Source organism: Denticeps clupeoides, chromosome 10, assembly GCF_900700375.1.
Source record: "Denticeps clupeoides chromosome 10, fDenClu1.1, whole genome shotgun sequence".
Classification (NCBI taxonomy): domain Eukaryota; kingdom Metazoa; phylum Chordata; class Actinopteri; order Clupeiformes; family Denticipitidae; genus Denticeps; species Denticeps clupeoides.
In genome coordinates, this window is record NC_041716.1 from 16,861,582 (window position 1) to 16,879,689 (window position 18,108).

General features: G+C 43.5%; 2 long non-coding RNA genes across 2 annotated transcripts; both read left to right on the forward strand.

The window, feature by feature from the left end:
* The first annotated feature begins 883 nt into the window (after positions 1-883).
* Positions 884-9,692, forward strand: LOC114798802 (uncharacterized). The gene is made up of 3 exons (XR_003751121.1): positions 884-930; positions 4,191-4,245; positions 9,213-9,692. It is a non-coding gene; the product is annotated as an uncharacterized LOC114798802 (long non-coding RNA).
* Positions 9,693-13,974: 4,282 nt separating this feature from the next.
* On the forward strand, positions 13,975-16,187 carry LOC114798777 (uncharacterized). Its single transcript, XR_003751118.1, has 3 exons — positions 13,975-14,773; positions 15,605-15,707; positions 15,805-16,187. It is a non-coding gene; the product is annotated as an uncharacterized LOC114798777 (long non-coding RNA).
* The last annotated feature ends 1,921 nt before the right edge of the window (positions 16,188-18,108 follow it).

The following is an 18,108-nucleotide window of genomic DNA, read 5'->3' on the forward strand; positions in this document are numbered from 1 at the left end:
GGAAGTGACGTGGGTCCCCACGGACCTTGCGACGCTCCTGGATGGGCGCGATGGGCGGAGCCATCCCGGCACCGACTGCCCAAACGGCGTCATCCTGGTCGTCGTCCGTGTCCACCTCGTACCCCTGGAAGTCACATGGGTCATCACGGACGCCGCGATGATCTCGGACGCGCACGCTGGGCGGAGCCATCCCGGCACCGACCGCCCACCGAAAATCCACGTCATCATCGCTTTCGTCATCCGTGTCCTCCCACCGGTGACTCCGAGGGTCGTCCACCCTGCGGACATCCTGGACCCATGGCGCGATAAGCTCCCATGGGCAGTACTCTGGCCATTCGGGCTGGAGGCTGCCCACCTCCTCGCTGGAGGAACGCCGCCGTTGTTGTTGTTGCCGCTTCTCACCCCCCTGGAAGTGACGTGGGTCCCCACGGACCTTGCGACGATCGCAGACTGGCGCGATGGGCGGAGCCCAACTCTCGTCTCCCGTGCTCTCGTCGTCGTCCGTGTCGTCCCAGTCCACGGGGAGCCTGGCCAGCAGAGCGCAGAGTTCTTGGCTCGACATGGCGAAGATCGTGGGGGTCGCATCTTCTGCGCTCGCTGCCCAAGTCACTTCCTCGCTGCTGCCGACGCCAACGTCCTCGCTCCGCCCACTCACCCGCCGACGTTGTCGCTTCCGGGTTTCGCGGAGTTTCCCGGGGTTGACGTCATCACGCGGCGCCGCGTACCACGGCTTCTCGGGGAGAAAACGCTCCACCAGAACGGGCGGCGCGTCTCTCCCCTGACGTCCGCGTTCGCCGCGCCGGGCTGCGTCCTTCGCGGCGTTTCTTCTCCTCTGCTTTCCACCTCTGCGCTTTTGGGTGGGTCGCTGGCATTCATGGGGTGGCAGGATTAAATTCCGGTGTGGAGCCCAGCTGCAGGCAATCCTGACAGGTGTGTCCAAATATTTGACTGGCACATATAAGGAGCGAGAGATGGGGGGATGGTGTTATGTGGCCAAGTCCAGAACATTAACAAGTTAATTAAATGTAATTAATGCATGAATATATATTTTTCAGTTTTATAGTTGCATTACATTTTTTGCATGATGTGACAATCAGAGTTGAAAGCTTGTCCAAACAAATGCAAATTTTGCACTTTGCTTTTTCACATCATCTGAATCAGCCCTTAGGTGAAATTTAAAAAATTAAGTAGTTTGCACAAAATTGCATTTCCATGTTTGTGAATATCCCTGTAAAGTGTAGTGTGTTGCTTGCAGAATTAGAACGTAGACAGAGGGCTTTTCAATGTAGGTGTTGCACTGAAAGTCTTTTGGACAGACGTCAGGATTAAAACATAAAACCTACACCTTATCAACAACTCAAACACCCTCAAACCCTCCCAAATTAGAATCCAGAACTGACAGGCTCTGCAGCCACTTACACGCCTCGGGCCAAGTGAGTAACACAGCCACCTTGCCACCTGCCCCCTGTTATTCAGGTCAAGGGAGAAGACCGGGTGTTGATGAATGAGCATCTTAGCCATAGGGACAGAAGGTGCTGCTCTCTATTTTTTTTGCCCTATTGGTGGCACTCAAGATGCCGCCAGTTCTCCATCAGCAATCAACCTGTTATAGGCCAAGGACAAGTCTAGAAAAACATTAAGGAACAACATGTCTCCTTGCCCTCTGAAAATCTGATTATACAGTGGGTTTAAAAAAAGAGTACATACCTACAATAAATATAAAATAAGCGTAAATCAATGAAAACATTGCCCCATTTAACATTTACTATTCAATTGACAAACAAACAAATCTGTTAGGGTAAAAAAAATACCTCTAAACTACACTAAACTAATACTATCCTACTCGTTTCACACTGCCACTCTTCCTCACTCCTCCTTACTCATGTTGATTCCTTCTCTACAACATTTGAAGGACTCATCCTTTTAACACCTACTCTAATTCTTGAGTAGCTACAGGTCATTGGCTCTGACACCCCACCTGATGATGGTCCTTGCGCAGCTTTGGCACCTAGTGAACTCATCACTTAAATTTACATTTATGGCATTTATCCAACACCCTTATACAGACTGACTTACAATCAGTAGTTACAGGGACAGTCTCCTTGGAGACACTCAGGGTTAAGTGTCCTGCTCAGGGACACAATGACAGTAAGAGGGACTGGAACCTGTGACTTTATCTTCTGGTTCATATGTGAGTGAGGTTTCCTGTAGCACTGATGCTTGCCTACAAAGCCAAGGAAGGGTCAGCAGCTTCCTCCTACCTCAAATCTCTCGTCACTGTTTGCTCTGCACCTCGATCTCTCCGATCCTTCAGCACTGCTCGACTTTGCGAGAAGTACTTGGATGAAATCGGGCTTTTAAAAGGCTAGTGAGGTTGCTAATGGTAACTTAATGGTAGCTGAATACCAGTATTAAGCTAATGGTTCTTATAGATCAAGTCCAGCAAAAGCCCAAGATCAAAGAGAGCTTACAAAGCATCAGGAGAAGGGTACAAAAACATCAGAGGAATTAATAGGGGACTGTGGTGACGTTGACACTGTAATAATCAAATTAAGGTAATTTTCCGGTTATTGGTGTTGTCACGTAAACACCAGGACATTTCTGTCATATTAAGGCCATCATTGGAGTAAGCGTAACTTGATTAGGACACCAAGGTTTCTCAGCTGGCTTTCAGTTTGTTGCAGCATATAGGCAGCTTCATTGAATTACAAGTGCCGTGTTACTGCATGTACCGAAGGTCGGATATTTATATTTTTTTCCCTGTAGTTTAATTTAGTGCATATTAAAATTGCATTTCTTTTTTCAAATACTTTGCATGATGTGACAATCAGATTGACACAAAATAAAACATCTTTGTTGATCATTCTGAGAATTTTTTTCCTGCATTTTCTTAACCTGATAATTTTTTCCTGCATTTCTTATATATTCACGTTTTTAAAAAACAAATTAAAATATTAAACATTGCAGCATTATCATTTATTTCAAAATAATAAAGACTTTCTCTGTTCCTTGAAGCACACAATAGTTCACTTGTTTGCTACTGTAAGCAGACAGCGTGGCTGTGGTGGCTTTGGTTAGACCACGCTACTCCTGACTTTCACATGACTGTGGCACACTGATTGATTGAAATGGAGATGACTGCACCAGTGCTCATTTGTCTGGATAAAGTGTAATGAAATAGAAAATACAAGCACCTTTCAACATAAATCAGAGCCTTGTATGAAATTTGGTGAACTGAATAAGAAATGCAACAATCTCAAATATATAATTCAGTGGCATATAAATCAAACATGGCTTAACTCAGCTCTCTTTCTTGTGAGTTCTAATGAAATGCCATCTTCTGTCAAATAAAAAAGCAAGGTTATAGTTGCATTACATTTTTTAAGTTCCACAGAACTTCCCTCAGAACGAGTCCTACATGGAGAGACTCTGGACTGCAGTCACAAGGAACATTTAAACTAAATGCCCAATGCTCCAAGTGCTAACAAGATAAGAGCTGGATCGAGAATCGAGAGAGGCAGCAGAGCTGAATGTGTTTAATCTCTGAAGGTGATAGATGAGTCCAAGTGTGACCTTAATGAAACGTGATGCTCAGTGACACTAAAAGCTAGCAGGGGCTTTTAAACATGGAAATAAGACCCCTGGACTCTGCTAATGAAGTATCCCTTTTCAGAAAAGTAACCTCTTGCTGGAAAAGAGGAAGTTATGTGCCAAAAATACTTAAGGTGAAAGGTTTGTGACCAACTCTTGGGCCTGATTCAGCAATATATTGTGAAAAAGCTATTAGTCTCATTGCAGCGAGGTCAAACGTCTCAGCACCCAAGATCAAACATTCTCCCATCTGGATTAAGCTTCTGGGGTCACTCCATGCAAATGCTCTTAATGTATTTAAACTGTGTGTGGGTGGGGACAAAGTGATGGGCTTTTGCTACAATGTGACCCCTGACAAATGGGGCAAAAACTGGAACATAGCAAATTCTTAAGAAAAGAAGTTCAAGCCAAATTAAAAGAATATAAAAAAAACCTTTAAACATAAACTTTTAATAATGATGGATAATGTTCATGCCACAGTAGGTATTTGATTGAGGGACTTAAATAATGTGCTCTGAAAATCTCATTAATAGGAGAGATGGAAAAACATTAAGGCTTCACTTAATGTGTATTGATGTTTTTTTTCTTATTCCTGTTAGATTTTTTTGTGTTGCCCAATTCATCATCCATTGACAACTACCGGCACTGTGCTACGTAAGTAACGAGTTTCCCTTCTTTTCAAAGTTCAGGTGGTGTAAACATTATGAACAGATGCACCTACCACACATCACTTTAAAGAATCCCTTTTTTCGCTTGAAGATAAAGTGGATTATGTGCAATTTAACACCTTTCAGACATTACAGGATTTAGAAATTTTAATTAAACTTGAATTAAAAGGTAATCAAACAAGTGCTCAGGGGTACCTAATCAACAGCCCTCAACCTTGAATGTAATGCAACTTAACCAAGCCTTGACCAATCTGCCCTTGCTATCACAACCAATTTTGTTGCACACTGGCTATCATAAAAAGCTGCAATGTTAGGTTGATTAAACAATATTGTGTAGAAGGATCCAAGAACCAATTACTGCCTGCAAGCCTAGTCTTCAGAAAGCTACATATGCAAAGCATGCTAATACAAATAAATGTGCACATGCATGCAAATAATTTCAATCTGGCTTCCAGGCCTGCGCTGAAATGGAATTTCTTAAAACTTCAAAAGTTCTAAAATTTTGTAAAATGTCCATTACCTCTTCCATGTCAATGGGCAAAATGTGACCAGGGTAATTTGACTCTGTTAAATCCTTCTTTTGTAATTTTATTCCAAGGTAGTATTACATGTTAACCGTTCATCATATAAATTTAATGAATCAGTGAGGAATGTCAGTGTGCTCACTCACTGTCACATGCCCACAGTGCAAAAATGATTATTATAAGATCATTATGTTGGCAAATTAACATAATCAGATCTGTTAGATCATTTTGCTTTTTCTCACTTTTTGTCAGATCCTTCTACAGATTTCTCAGCACTTGGCTGGGGGGGGTCATTAGTGATAGATGCATCCTAGCATGCACTTGTCTACAGCGATACTCCACTGACCCATTGCTCATTGCTCATACTCCATATTGGAGTTGATGCTCCTGCTTCGATGTAGTCCCAGTGATGCCAAATATAGTGCAGTGCAGCCGGCCAGACATCTATTGTACCTCATTGTCATGATCCGGTCCGGCAGGGGTTAGTCCGGGTCCGGAGTTCGGACCGGAGTTTCATGTTGGTCTTGTGTGATGTTCCCTGATCGTGTTCACCTGTTATATAGTTATATAATTGTATAAAACTATCCTGTTCGTGTCTGTTCGCGGTCAGGTCATTGTGTGGTGATGTTCCCTTGTCGAGTGTATTGCGTATTAAACGCCTGTCCTGTGACGTCGTGCGTATGCGTCCTCCCTCCTCGCCATGTCTAGCCAACGTGACAGAATGACCTGACCAAATTTGGATGCAGCCGATGACGCCCCACTGAGATCCAGGGAACTGTGGTTCATTGGGAGGACGTCTGTCCCACAGTTCCATGTCTGGTGGTGTCCAAGTTTCCATATATGGACGTGCCCCGACGCCGCCGTCTCGTCCGAATTCCAGCGACGCACCTCCAGTAATCGGCAGTTCCCCGCCATGATCCATGCCATGTTTTTATCGGTTCCCTAAGCGTGACAGACGCTCGTTGGCCTACGAAAGCTACCGAGGGGTTGAGAGGATCTGTCACGCTGTACATGTTCCCCCTGGCGATTCCGGAGGCGGGGAGTACCGGCTAATTCGTACGACCGGACCTCGATGGCCTACGAAAGCTACCGTGGGGTCGAGGAGACCCGTCGTGCAGTTTGGGTCCTCCCAGCATTAACCGAGATGAGGAGAGCTGCGGACTTCCCTGCGGGATGAGCCAGAGATTGACGGAGTCACCTGGCACCTGCTGACGGTGGACAGGATGCCGGTCCCCCACAGACAAGCCGTGCTTTGGAACGGGCCTGAAGCCACCGGTGCAGGACAGCCACCACCCGTCCTTATGGACTTCCTCCCCCCCTTTCATGGACCGTTTTTTGCCACGCCCAGAGGTCATGCCTTTGAGGGGGGTACTTTCATGATCCGGTCGGGCAGGGGTTACTCGGGGTCCAGAGTTCGGACCGGAGTTTCATGTTTGTCCTGTGTTCCCTGATTGTTATCACCTGTGTATCATTGTATAAAACTATCCTGTTCGTGTCCGATCGCAGTCAGGTCATTGTGTGGTGATGTTCCCTTGTCATGTGTATTATGTATTAAACCCCTGTCCTGTGACGTTGTGCGTATGCGTCCTCCTTCCTCGTCATGTCCAGCCAAAGTGACACTCATCCTTACACTTTGTAACACATGCAGCATTCAGCACATCTGCACGTGCACTGAGACCACTTTGCACTACCTCCATTTTGTCATTGTGCATAGATGAATAAGACACTGACCTACATTGGTGTACGTCAGAATCTTCATGAAAGAGGTTGAAGAACACATTTGAAGAGGTTGAAGTTCACATTATGAACTAGACATGAATACAAGCGTTTCCACTATGCCCTCGCTCAAGGTAAAGCGCCATGTCATAAAAGTTACTTGAGAACTTTATTAATTGTGATCTTGAAAATCCCATGAACATTTATAAAGGTAAATTAGAAACACGTTAACAAAGAAAAAAAAAACTTTATCACTTAAGATTGCTGTTGTGAGTGCCTTTCACTAGACCCTTCAGCAGTCAAACGTCAAGTCTCTTTAAACCCTGAGAACTGATGTTCAAGTAGAGCAATTGTTACAGAAGGACAACACACTGTGGGATGCTGTGAATAGATAGAATGTCAGGCCCTGGCCCCTTTCACCTTCTTTCAAAATCAAGGAATGTGCGTTTCTGACAGAGAGATGGGAAAAGTGACTCAGCCAATCAGCAGAGAGGTTGGCAGATTTATTGGTTTGGTGCAATCTCTTTGTGGTTTTTGTTGCGGCACTTGTTGTTAGTAATTTTAGTTCACTTTATTTGGCTTGAGCCATGCATTTTTGACAATGTCTACAACTTTTTTGCTTTTTTAAATCAGACTCAAAGATTTTTAGATAACAGGAAGTAAAATGATTTAAGCGTTATAATCATCTTCATAGTTGTTGTTATCATTTGGATGAGAATGGTACAAAATTGTCAGTAGCCTGAGACACCTAAGGAAGCTTTTGGTGTTTGAAAGTGGACAGATTCAGACCATCAGGACATTTACACAAGGCCTACTGTCTCCACAAGACATTTACACCAGGAGACAGAGTGCCAGAGAATAAGAGATTTGCAGAAAATCCATGTAATTTAAGTTTACAATTTTAACAGCATTTATCAGACGCTCCTATCTAGAACACCCTACAAGAAGTTATTAATTACAGGGACAGTCCCCCTGGAGACCTTCAGGGTTAAGTGTCTTGCTCAGGGACACAATGGTAGCAGGTGGGGTTTGTCCTTCTGGATCATAGGCAAGCGTGTTACCCAACCATTTTTCACAACAGCAGTGGAAGAGATGGCAACGGTTCGACGTCCTCTACCCCCATATACTTCAACCATCTGTCTTTCGCTTGGCGCAAAGGGCCACTAATTTTCAGCCGATGGACATCTGCCATTAAAGAGTGCACAGTCAGGAACTCATGCATCAAACTAACGAATGCGCTCCTGCACATCCGTGCAAGGGACCTCACAATAGCAAATTTCTCATTACGTTGCTCCCATGGGCCTGTAAAGGGTGAGCAATAGCAGCAGCCCCACCTCTGGTGGCCAAATCTGACGTGAGTGCAGGGTAGACAGCAGAAAAGCAGCCTGCCGCCAATGGAGCACTGATAGATTATTGATCTCGTAGCAGGCAAGCAGAACGGCGGAACATTGCGACGCTACGAATGCAAAGTAGCCCCCCCTCGCCATCACCCAGACACCTACAACAATGACTCCTCCCCCCACAAAACATTTGTAGGAGAACATTAAAGCCTGGCCTCAGCTCTTTACAATTCTGATCATCTGAAAAAAATACAATACAATTACACTGATAGCTGCTCCTGAGAATGATCAACATTAAGTTGCCTTTTTTTTCAAACCAAGAATTACATTGAAGAAAAGCTTACATTTCCATTTCCATTTAAGGCATTTGGCAGACGCCCCTATCCAGAGCGACTTACAACGTGCTTTCAAGTTACCATCGATGCTCAATTCTGGTTCACTAGGACCCCCAACTATGAATATAATTCCTCTACCCACTCCGCTGTAGATTCTGTACACAAGTTCAATAACAAGAAAGCTACAAGTTAATCTAAATATTCTCTAAAGAGGAAGGTCTTGAGCTGCCGGTTGAAGGTGCTCAGTGACTGAGCTGTTCTGACCTCGAGGGGAAGTTCATTCCACCACCGAGGGGCCAAGATGGAGAAGAGTCTAGATGAATGTCTTCCTTTTACCTTCAGAGAGTACTGGCGAGCAGTAAAGGCAAAATATGATCTCTCTTATTAAAAACGTGCAAAAAAAAAGTAATGCTTCACACCAATGCAAAAATTGTTTAACCAGTTTTCAGATTATATTTAGAGCATTTTAATTGGCCCTTGTGGAAAAAAGAAAGTTTTTTCTAATAGAATTGAGAAAAAATGTAATGCAAATGTAAATGCACCAAACATGTCTGTGATCATGTCACCACAGTTTTCAGCCATCAATATAAAAATCAAACGAGGTTAATGGTCCAACATTACTTGCTTGGTGATTTGTGCAAATGAATTGAATGATTTTTAATCCTTAATTTAACATTTTTAATTTGTCGCTTCATTTATCGCTAAGGTATCATTCCCATTAATTTCCTATGCTAATCCAAATGTGTACAGTAAACATGATGAAACTGCTACATTTTGAGTTTAGTACAATGTTAGGAACACAATAAAATACGGAGGGAGAGGAATAACCTGTTACCTGAATTAAAATTATTATAAATAATCAAAACATTCAACATGGCCAAAAGTAAAAGCTTTATTTATTTAAAAAGCAAACGTTAAAATGTGCAGATAAGACACACCAGGGGCAATTGCAAATTTTCTATTAAGCAGCTTAAACCAGCCGTGGACAAAATAATTATGTCATGTTGTCTTTTTTTTTTTCCTGTATCCCATTTGAAGGATAAGATGGCCCTCCACTGCATAAATCATGTAAGAAGAAAGAAGAAGATGCACGCTGTTGACAGTCACATGGCATGCTGTAGCACCTCTTTTTCCTGGGAGAGTCTAAAGAGGACGGGAGCTATCGGCTCCGACCACACCACCATCACCATCTGCTGCCTGAATTGTTCAGTGCGTGCGTGACACAACACACATACAAAAAAATGGTGAAAAACAGTAGAACGACAAAGCGATGGGAGAAATTACATAAAACAGAGCAAATTTTGAAAAAGAGTTTACAGCCACTTAGTGACTAAAACTATTATAATTTTTTTTTTATTTTGGGTCTGAACTGCTCTGCCTCTCCGGATAAATGGCTCTCCTGTCTGAACCGTCAGTCACTCTGCCTGCTCAGGTCCAGATTTTATCTTTATAATGAGATAATCCTCAAGTCCATTGGGTTGCTGTGTTGAAACTTTTAATTACCACCTTTTTTTTTTTGACAGCCCAATATACAATTTCAGCCCAGCTGACGGAAAGTCTTACAGTCTGTGGACAAGCTCGTTGAGACATGGATCAGCTTGGCCCATTCATTTATTTATGTTTCAAATTTTATCGTCTTATGTTCTAGTCAACACGGTAATGCAAATAAATAAATATTGCATGCTGCCCATTTGTGAAAGTGAAGTGATTGTCACAGCAGCACAGCACATGGTGCACACAGTGAAATTTGTCCTCTGCATTTAACCTATCACCCTTAGTGAACAGTGGGCAGCCATGAAAGGCACCCAGGCAGCAGTGTGTGGGGACGGTGCTTTGCTCAGTGGCACCTCAGTGGCACCTTGGCGGATCAGGATTCGAACCGGCAACCTTCTGATTACGGGGCCACTTCCTTAACCACTTCCTTAACCACTAGGTCACCACTGGCGCCACTGTCATGCAGTATTTATTTTAAAAGAAATATGAAAATATAGGACAACATTAATGCAAACTGCAACATTAATGCAAATCCTTAATATTCTTCTCTCAGAAGCTACAGAAACAGTGACGTGTCTTGCGTGTTCTTGACTGTTGTGCGGTTTGCCTGTAATTCTGTACAGATAAGTGCAGGAATATCTCAGGGGCGTTCGGGGAAATAACTTCATCAACACCATTCTCTAACCAGATTGCACTGAGTCGATATGCGAGGTGTATGAATTGGTACATGTTTAGGGTGTAATATTGTGCGCACTGTGCTGCCCCCTCGGGGCGGAGGCCTTAGCTTTGAAAAGGTTAACTTCGTGCCCAACCTGGACAGCCCCCACCCAGAGCAAGGCTGTCTCTAGATAGGCATATATGAGGGGGCAGACAGAAATGGGAAGCGGGCAAATAGTGGCGATAGAGGCAAAAGCTGGGCGGGGTGGGGTTCTCTTTGCTTTTAGGGTCACTAATGAACACCAAAGTACAATGAAAGTAGCTTCAAAGTAGCTTTCCCTTCCAAACACTGAAAAAAAAATAAAACAAAACAATGCCCAATGCAGTACATTACCTGCCAGCAAATGACCAAAAAAATTATTTTGCATGTGAGGGTTGAGTGCCAATGGAACACCTACGGATGAGTGGTACTAAACCACAGTGAAAGTAAGTATAAACACCCTGATTTTGGTCAGGCCTTGTCCTCATCTCTTTCTTTGCCCCTCCAGCAGTGACACAATTTCATTATATTTCTAATATTTGTATCCTTGCATTCAATTAACATCACATTTAATTTTCAAAGCTGAGAGAGGGCAGTAGATGGCAGCGTGAGAGCAGACAGAATAAGAAAGAAGGAGAAAAATTAAGATCCTCTGAGAACAAGGTGGCGGCTGGCGGCTTTCAAACAGCTGCTTTGCTGTGAGAACGAATACTAAAGAAAACTAATACTTTGTGCATCCTGGACAGTTTATAGATTATTGAGAGAGAGAGCATATACAAAAATCAGGTGAAAAGCAAACTTTGATCTTCTGTGGGGTTTTAATGACCCTCTGAAGTGTCCTCTTTTGGGCAACTGTGCAGCTGCTGTCCTTTTAACGCCGATAAAAGGACACCAGCAGTCTTTGGGAGATGTAGTTTTTGCTAAGTACAGTTTCTGCTAGACCTCTTTTAGCATCTACGTTAAGGGGGCAGGACGTTTGTTTAAGGGGGGCGCCTTGCCCCAGCGTAGAGCTGGCACTGATGCAGAGTGGCCCACTGGGATTGCATCCTTGCTGATGGTATGGGGTGTACACACTTCCTGTGCGTCAGCCCTAAAAGGATTCATTTCATTTAAGGGTGATCGTTTGGTGTTGCATCTCTGACACTGTGTTACAACCTGCCTGTGCACATTAGACAGGACTCTCCTCTGTCTGTTTATAAATTATTTCCCCTTGGCTTTTTGACATGTAATTGTATGCTGGTATTACTGTAATTAATTTTATTTTATTTATATCTCCATGCTTATAAGTGAGACAAGATCTACAAGACTAATCAAGGCTGTGCAAAACAGCACAAGACGATGCAAAATCTAAACAATGCCAAGGGACATTAGGTAAGAAAAAAAACGACCTACATACACACATCACAAATGAAGTATCAAATGGTAAAGTGAGGTAAAAGTACAAATGTTGCAAATGCTGTCATGGAAATATGAGGGCCAGAGGCGCAAGTGCATGACTGGGATGCATTTATAATCAAACCCAACATAAACAGAACATAAATTGGCTTGAGGGCCAAACAGTCTGTATCTTGATGAGCTTTTGCATGAGATGGGAGAGGGCCACATGGTGGCGTGACGTTTAGTAACGTGGCCTCCAACCTCCGAGATCGTAACTTATGTGTGTGGAGTTTGCATGCTCTCCCCGTGGGGTTGTCAGTTTCCTTTGGGTCCTGATGCCATCCAAGAGTCTACGGATACAGAAAGTGTGTATTTTGTGTGTTTTTCCAATTAAATAACTGGAAAGATAAATGAGAAAGGTTGTTCAAATATATAACATGAAGAAATATTGCATATACTTACATGATCTGCTGACATGCACCTACAGCTGAAGTTCGTGAAATAAGAACATTGCACTTTAACCATGCAGTAGAATGTTGTATTAGATTAGGTTGGTGCCTTGTGGAATTCAGTTTTCTTGTGTTAAAGTGGAAGCCTATCAGACGTCATGACAGACGTCTTTCTGGCCCAAAGTCTGGGCCTTAAGCGGGAACTTTGCTGGCTGAGTTTATACAATGTTGGTGCAAATGCAACAGCAGGATCTACCCTAGGTGACAGTATTACAACCAGCAAACCACAAAGAGAAGAGCAGAAGTGAAGCTTGGATATTAATCTCTCCGCAGGGAAGGAGATATTGACAGAAAACTAGCATTTTTTTTTTTTTTTTTTGCTTGTTTCGAAGTATTGCCGTCGGCATTGCCACTGCTTGTTCATCGGTGATTTATGCCACGTCCTTCCTTGCCAGTCAACTGGCAGCACAGATGTCCAGCTCACTCATGCCAAAGAGAACGGCCTAAGCTGAATGGGACAGACTGCAAGACAGCCATTAGGGAAGCATCACCATACCCACAAAACACACACAAGAAAAAATCAAAGCACATTTGTATTGGAAAAAAATTACTGCCAAGCAGAGCGTGCGATAGAAAGAACAACACGAATGCATGCAGGGAGAGACAATTAAGCAGAAAAGAAAGACAGAAGGCAGGGGAATCTCGCCTGACGCAGTCCTCAATTCAATTTCATTTGGGCTTCCCCTTGGCACCGAGAGGACGGCCTTGATGCTGATTGGCTGAGGTTTTTGCACCTCCCAGGGGCTCTTATAAAATCCGGCCCTCTGCGGCTCTATGGGGCACTTGGTTCTCCACCCTGGACTAATTGGGCCCTTGTGGTGGATGTAGATGCCCAGGCTGAAGCAGGTCTCCATCTCCCAGAGGCGGAGCTCCTCGGGTACAGGCAAGAAACCAAGATTGAACGCTTGGCAGGCACAGCCCTAATGTCACAGTCTGAGTCAAAGTCTTCATCAGGTCAGAGAAAAAGTGGGGAAACATTTTCTTTTTTTTTACAATATCACTTTATAGAAATGTCTTTTGACACCTGCCTGGATGGCTTTTTTTAGAGAGGTTTTTAACATTAAGGCATGAGCAGATCTACACAGACTTTTTTTCTGTAGTTCATACATTCTACCTTGTAGTGAAGGACACCAAATTATCATAAAAAAATGTAAATACAATTTATATTTAAAAATGTTGTTGAGGGTGTTCATTTTGAGTGGGTGGAATGTGCATGCTCTTCCTGTTCCTCTGGTTTTCTCCCACCATCCAAAAACATCTTAGATGGATATGTGCACCTATGGAGCTGAACTATAAGGTAGGTCTGTCTTCAAAAGGAAGCTGCAGGGAGATCTGGTCAGCTGACCTAAATGTCATTAAAATCTGTGGATAGGTCTCTAAAGAGTAGTGCATGCAAGATGGAACAAGACTCATTCAGATTTAGAGGACTAGGACAAATCAGGTTGCTGGTTCGTATCCCGATCCGCCCTGGGCGCCTTTCATTGCTGCCCACTGCTGACCAAGGGTGATGGGTTAAAAGCAGGGGACACATGTTGTTGTGTCACCATGTGCTGTGTATCACAATGACAATCACTTTCACTTTTATCAAAGTAACCATACAAGCTGTGATACAAGCTGTGAAAGGTTTGACCATGTCGACTTCCCACATTTTGTTTTGTTTCCTTATTTTGTCTGGCTTACTTTCACACTTGAATGAAGTGTATAATAAAGTTTTCAATATTCTGTGTTTATTCTTGCTCTGCTTTCTATAGAGCAACACGTCATCTGTCTCAGAACAACCTCCTAGACCCCAACCAGTCTGGCTTCAGAGCAGGTTATTCTACTGAGACGGCCTTCCTGGCAGTGAAAATGTGAAGTAATCGTCATTGTGAAACACAGCACAGCACACGGTTTGCACAACAAAATGTGTCCTCTGCTTTTAACCATCATCCTTGGTGACCAGTAGGCAGCCATAACTAGCACCTGGGGAGCAGTGCATGGGGACGGGATTCAAACCTCTAACCTCTATTTCCAGAATGGTTCCATTTCCTTTCCCACTAGGCCACCACTGCCCCACATTTTGTTCTTATTCTCCTCTACCACAAAACTCTCATGTCTATCCTCATGTCTATTCCTGGCTTAGCATGGCAGTGGTTTGCTTCCTAGCTTGATGTGCGGTCTTACCAAGTGATGTCCCTCAGGTCTCAGTTTTCGGCCCTTTCCTTCTCTCTCCTCCTCTCATGGGTTATCATACCACTGCTATGCCAATGACACACAACTCATCTTTTCTTTTCCTTCCAGTTACGAGCCAGTCTAGGGGTATGGCCCATAACAAAAGAAAAGACAAAAAAGACTAAGACGAAACTTGAGAAATTGAATAATTTATTTTCTTACCAAAAATAAATAAATAAATAAAGAAGAAATACATATGAAACTAATTACAATGAATAACGACAGGGTGAAACTCGAAGTGATGACACGGCAAGCGAAGGGTGAAACTGGAAGTGATGCAAACAGGAAGTGCCAAAAACTTTTATTAACAGGTAGGCTCAATTTGCAATCACCAGGCATCCTGCAAACACAACACAAACACAGAACAGAAACACACAACAAAAAAACAGGACTTAACACTCATATGTACATGCTGCTTCCAAAATCTGTGCATGTTTAACATTTTGTCTTGGATGACAGCCCATCATCTAAAATGCAATCCAACCAAAACCAAACTAATATTTACATTTACATTATTTATCAGACGCCCTTATCCAGAGCAACTTACAATCAGCAGTTACAGGGACAGTCCCCCCCTGGAGCAATTTAGGGTTAAGTGTCTTGCTCAGGGACACAATGGTAGTAAGTGGGATTTGAACCTGGGTCTCCTGGTTCACGAGTGTCTTACCCACTAGGCTTAATTCCAGCAGATTCTTCACCACATCAGGATCTTCCTGAACATCTTGCAGAAGGAGATTTCTAATTCTACAACTGAACACAGCCTTGGAGTAACTATAGACAACCAACTCTCATTCTCAACTCACATCACCGATCTCACGTAGATTCCTTCTCTACAATATCAGATGGATTTTCTCTTATATATCAACACAGGCCACTCAGATACTTGTTTAGTCCCGTCTAGTAATCCCGTCTAGCTGGTCTACCTCTGAATGCCATCCAGCCTCTTCAACTAATACAGAATGCAGCAGCACGACCGGTTTTCAACTTTCCCAAATTCCCTCACACCACCCAACTGCTACGCTCCCGGTAGCTGCCCACATCAGATTCAAAATTTAAGATTCCAAACACCCTCCTACATCAGAGCCTCCCACTGCACCTCGCATTATACCTCACACTGCGCCTCGCACTTTCTGACCCTCCAGTACTGCACGCCTGGTCCCTCCACTGCTGAAAGTACAAGGAAGACGTTCTTCTAGACTCTTCTCTGTCTTGGGCCCTAGGTGGTGGAATGAACTTTCCCTCAAGGTCAGAACACAGAACACAGTCACTGAATATTTTGAAACGGCAGCTTAGGTCTGTCCTATTCAGAGAATACTTAGACTAACTTGTGACTTTCTTATAGCCTGACTTATGTATGTCACGGCACCAGCGCGGGACCAGATCGCGAGCGTGTGTTCCTCCGGTTTAATATGCAAACGAGAGCCGGCATGAGCTACAAGACCCCACGGACGTTGACGTTCATGTCCTACGTTTAATTGGGGAAGGGTCAGGGCGATAACAGAGTTGAGAGGTGAGAAGACAAACTGGATAATTCTCATGTTACCTCATCTCCATGTTGCTCCCGGTCACGTAGATGGACTCACGTGACAAAAAAAAACTACAACCGAGCAAAATTATTAAAATGATTTGTACTCGTAATTGGGGGTCCTAGTGAACCAAAACTGATTACTTCAATAATGGTAACATGCCTTAATGTAAATGTATTCACTCAATACATTCAATTTTCCCAACATCTATCTGTGTTTATTATTCTAACACAAATCTTTATGCATACTCTGATTAGGCTGTTACACTTCTTGTTAAATCTTACTGAAGGTATTAACTGTGACTGCAGGATGCAGCAGTAACAGTAGTAATAACATGCTCGTATTATGTCATTTAGCTAATTCTACTGGTTGTACAAGATCCGTGTACTTGTTTAAGGTTGGAACATGGACATTCAGACTAAGTACTTCCTGCAACTGATTAACACATTTAGTCTCTTTTACGCAGAAACAAGCACATTCCATTTCAAATATGTCTCCCTATAGAGCTTGTATTGCTTCATTAAATTTTGGGGATCTGTTTGATTAGCAAATAAAGAAAAGATTACAGAGTCTATCTAAATTCATTGACTATGAAAAACTAGACCATTTCTCTTATCAGAGTTTTTTTTCTACACTCTGCACCTCCCAGATGAGTGAGCAACCTAATCCGAATGATACTACAGGTATGTGTCAAATGTGTCATATTGAAATATTTTACTTGGGGAGGGCACAATCATCAATTACTGCTATCTTCCAGTCTGACCCATCAAAGTAAGTGGACAGGACTAAGGCTGATCTAGACTGATCTTGTACAGATGATTGCTTTGGACTCCTTTCCAAGAATGCGCGTTACCATTGATAGGTGAATTTCCAGCAGAGCTGGTTGGAGGATTAGCAGACTACATCGAAGCATGGGATGCTGAAGGTTCTGGTAGTCTGAGTTATTTTGGCATGTAGCACCCGTGATGCAAAGGAGACAGGCTAGAACAGTGTTAGTCCCGTCCACTGGGTCAGACAGACAGCTCTGCTTTATGATGTGCTTAATGTGCCCAAATTAATAAATAGTTTCAATATGACACATCAACTGAATTAAGAATTCTTTATCGCTGAAATAAAAAAGAAAGCATATATGAAACCACGCACAAGGTTATGGGCTGGCATCTAAAGAATGTCCAATAAATCAACACAAAATGTAAACTTTCTGACATTTTCTCTCCTCATCTGTCTAAGCACATGTTTTACCTTGCTCACACATGCCCCCCCCCCCCCCCCCCCCCCCCCCCCCCCCCCCCCCCCTCACAGACACACACACACACACACACACTCATGCCATCAAGTCTCCTCACCCATACTCACACACTCACCCAGAGTCTTTTTACAGATGAAAGGTTTAAGAGTTACCATGAAATGCAATTGCATAGTTATTTCTTTGAAATATTTAAGGCCCTGTACGGTGAATGCAATGGGGGGTGCGCTAATACATTACGCCAGTGATATGTGATGTTGGCACAGTGTCTCCACATTTCCCTAATTTTTAGCTCCTTCTGCCATTTCATTTGGCAGTATTGTTCCTGACAGCCCTCTCTGGGTGCCTTGAAGCAGGCAATGCAGAAGGAGCATTTCTTCCTCATCCTCTCCTCCACGCCCCACTCGACCTCCCCCTTCCAATCTTGCTCTCTCCCCTTCATCCCTGCCATTAAAGTCCTGGTATGTATTACAGTCGACATCATTTCCATAAGACCTTGCTGCTCCTCTCTGGAACTGCACTAATGGGAACCCACAGGGGCCTGGTTCAAAGCACTCCATTAAATAGGGAGACATCTAGAAAAAATAATAAAAAATAAAAAAAACGTGGAAAAATAAATACAAATTAAACATGGGTGGGGGGTGAGAGGATTGCTGTGCCACGGAGCACCCAGCACACATGCAAAAGTGTGCACACATCAAACTGTAACCTGGCAGGATGCTGTTACCTTGTGTTTGCCCATCAGGAGACATATGGTGGAGGTGGCCATAGAAAAGGTCAGCTGAATGTCGACCGCTCAAGGGCCTGATACTCGGCACGGGACCAATGCTTTAAGTGCGCATCAGCTAATGCACCGAATGCAGCTAATGCTATC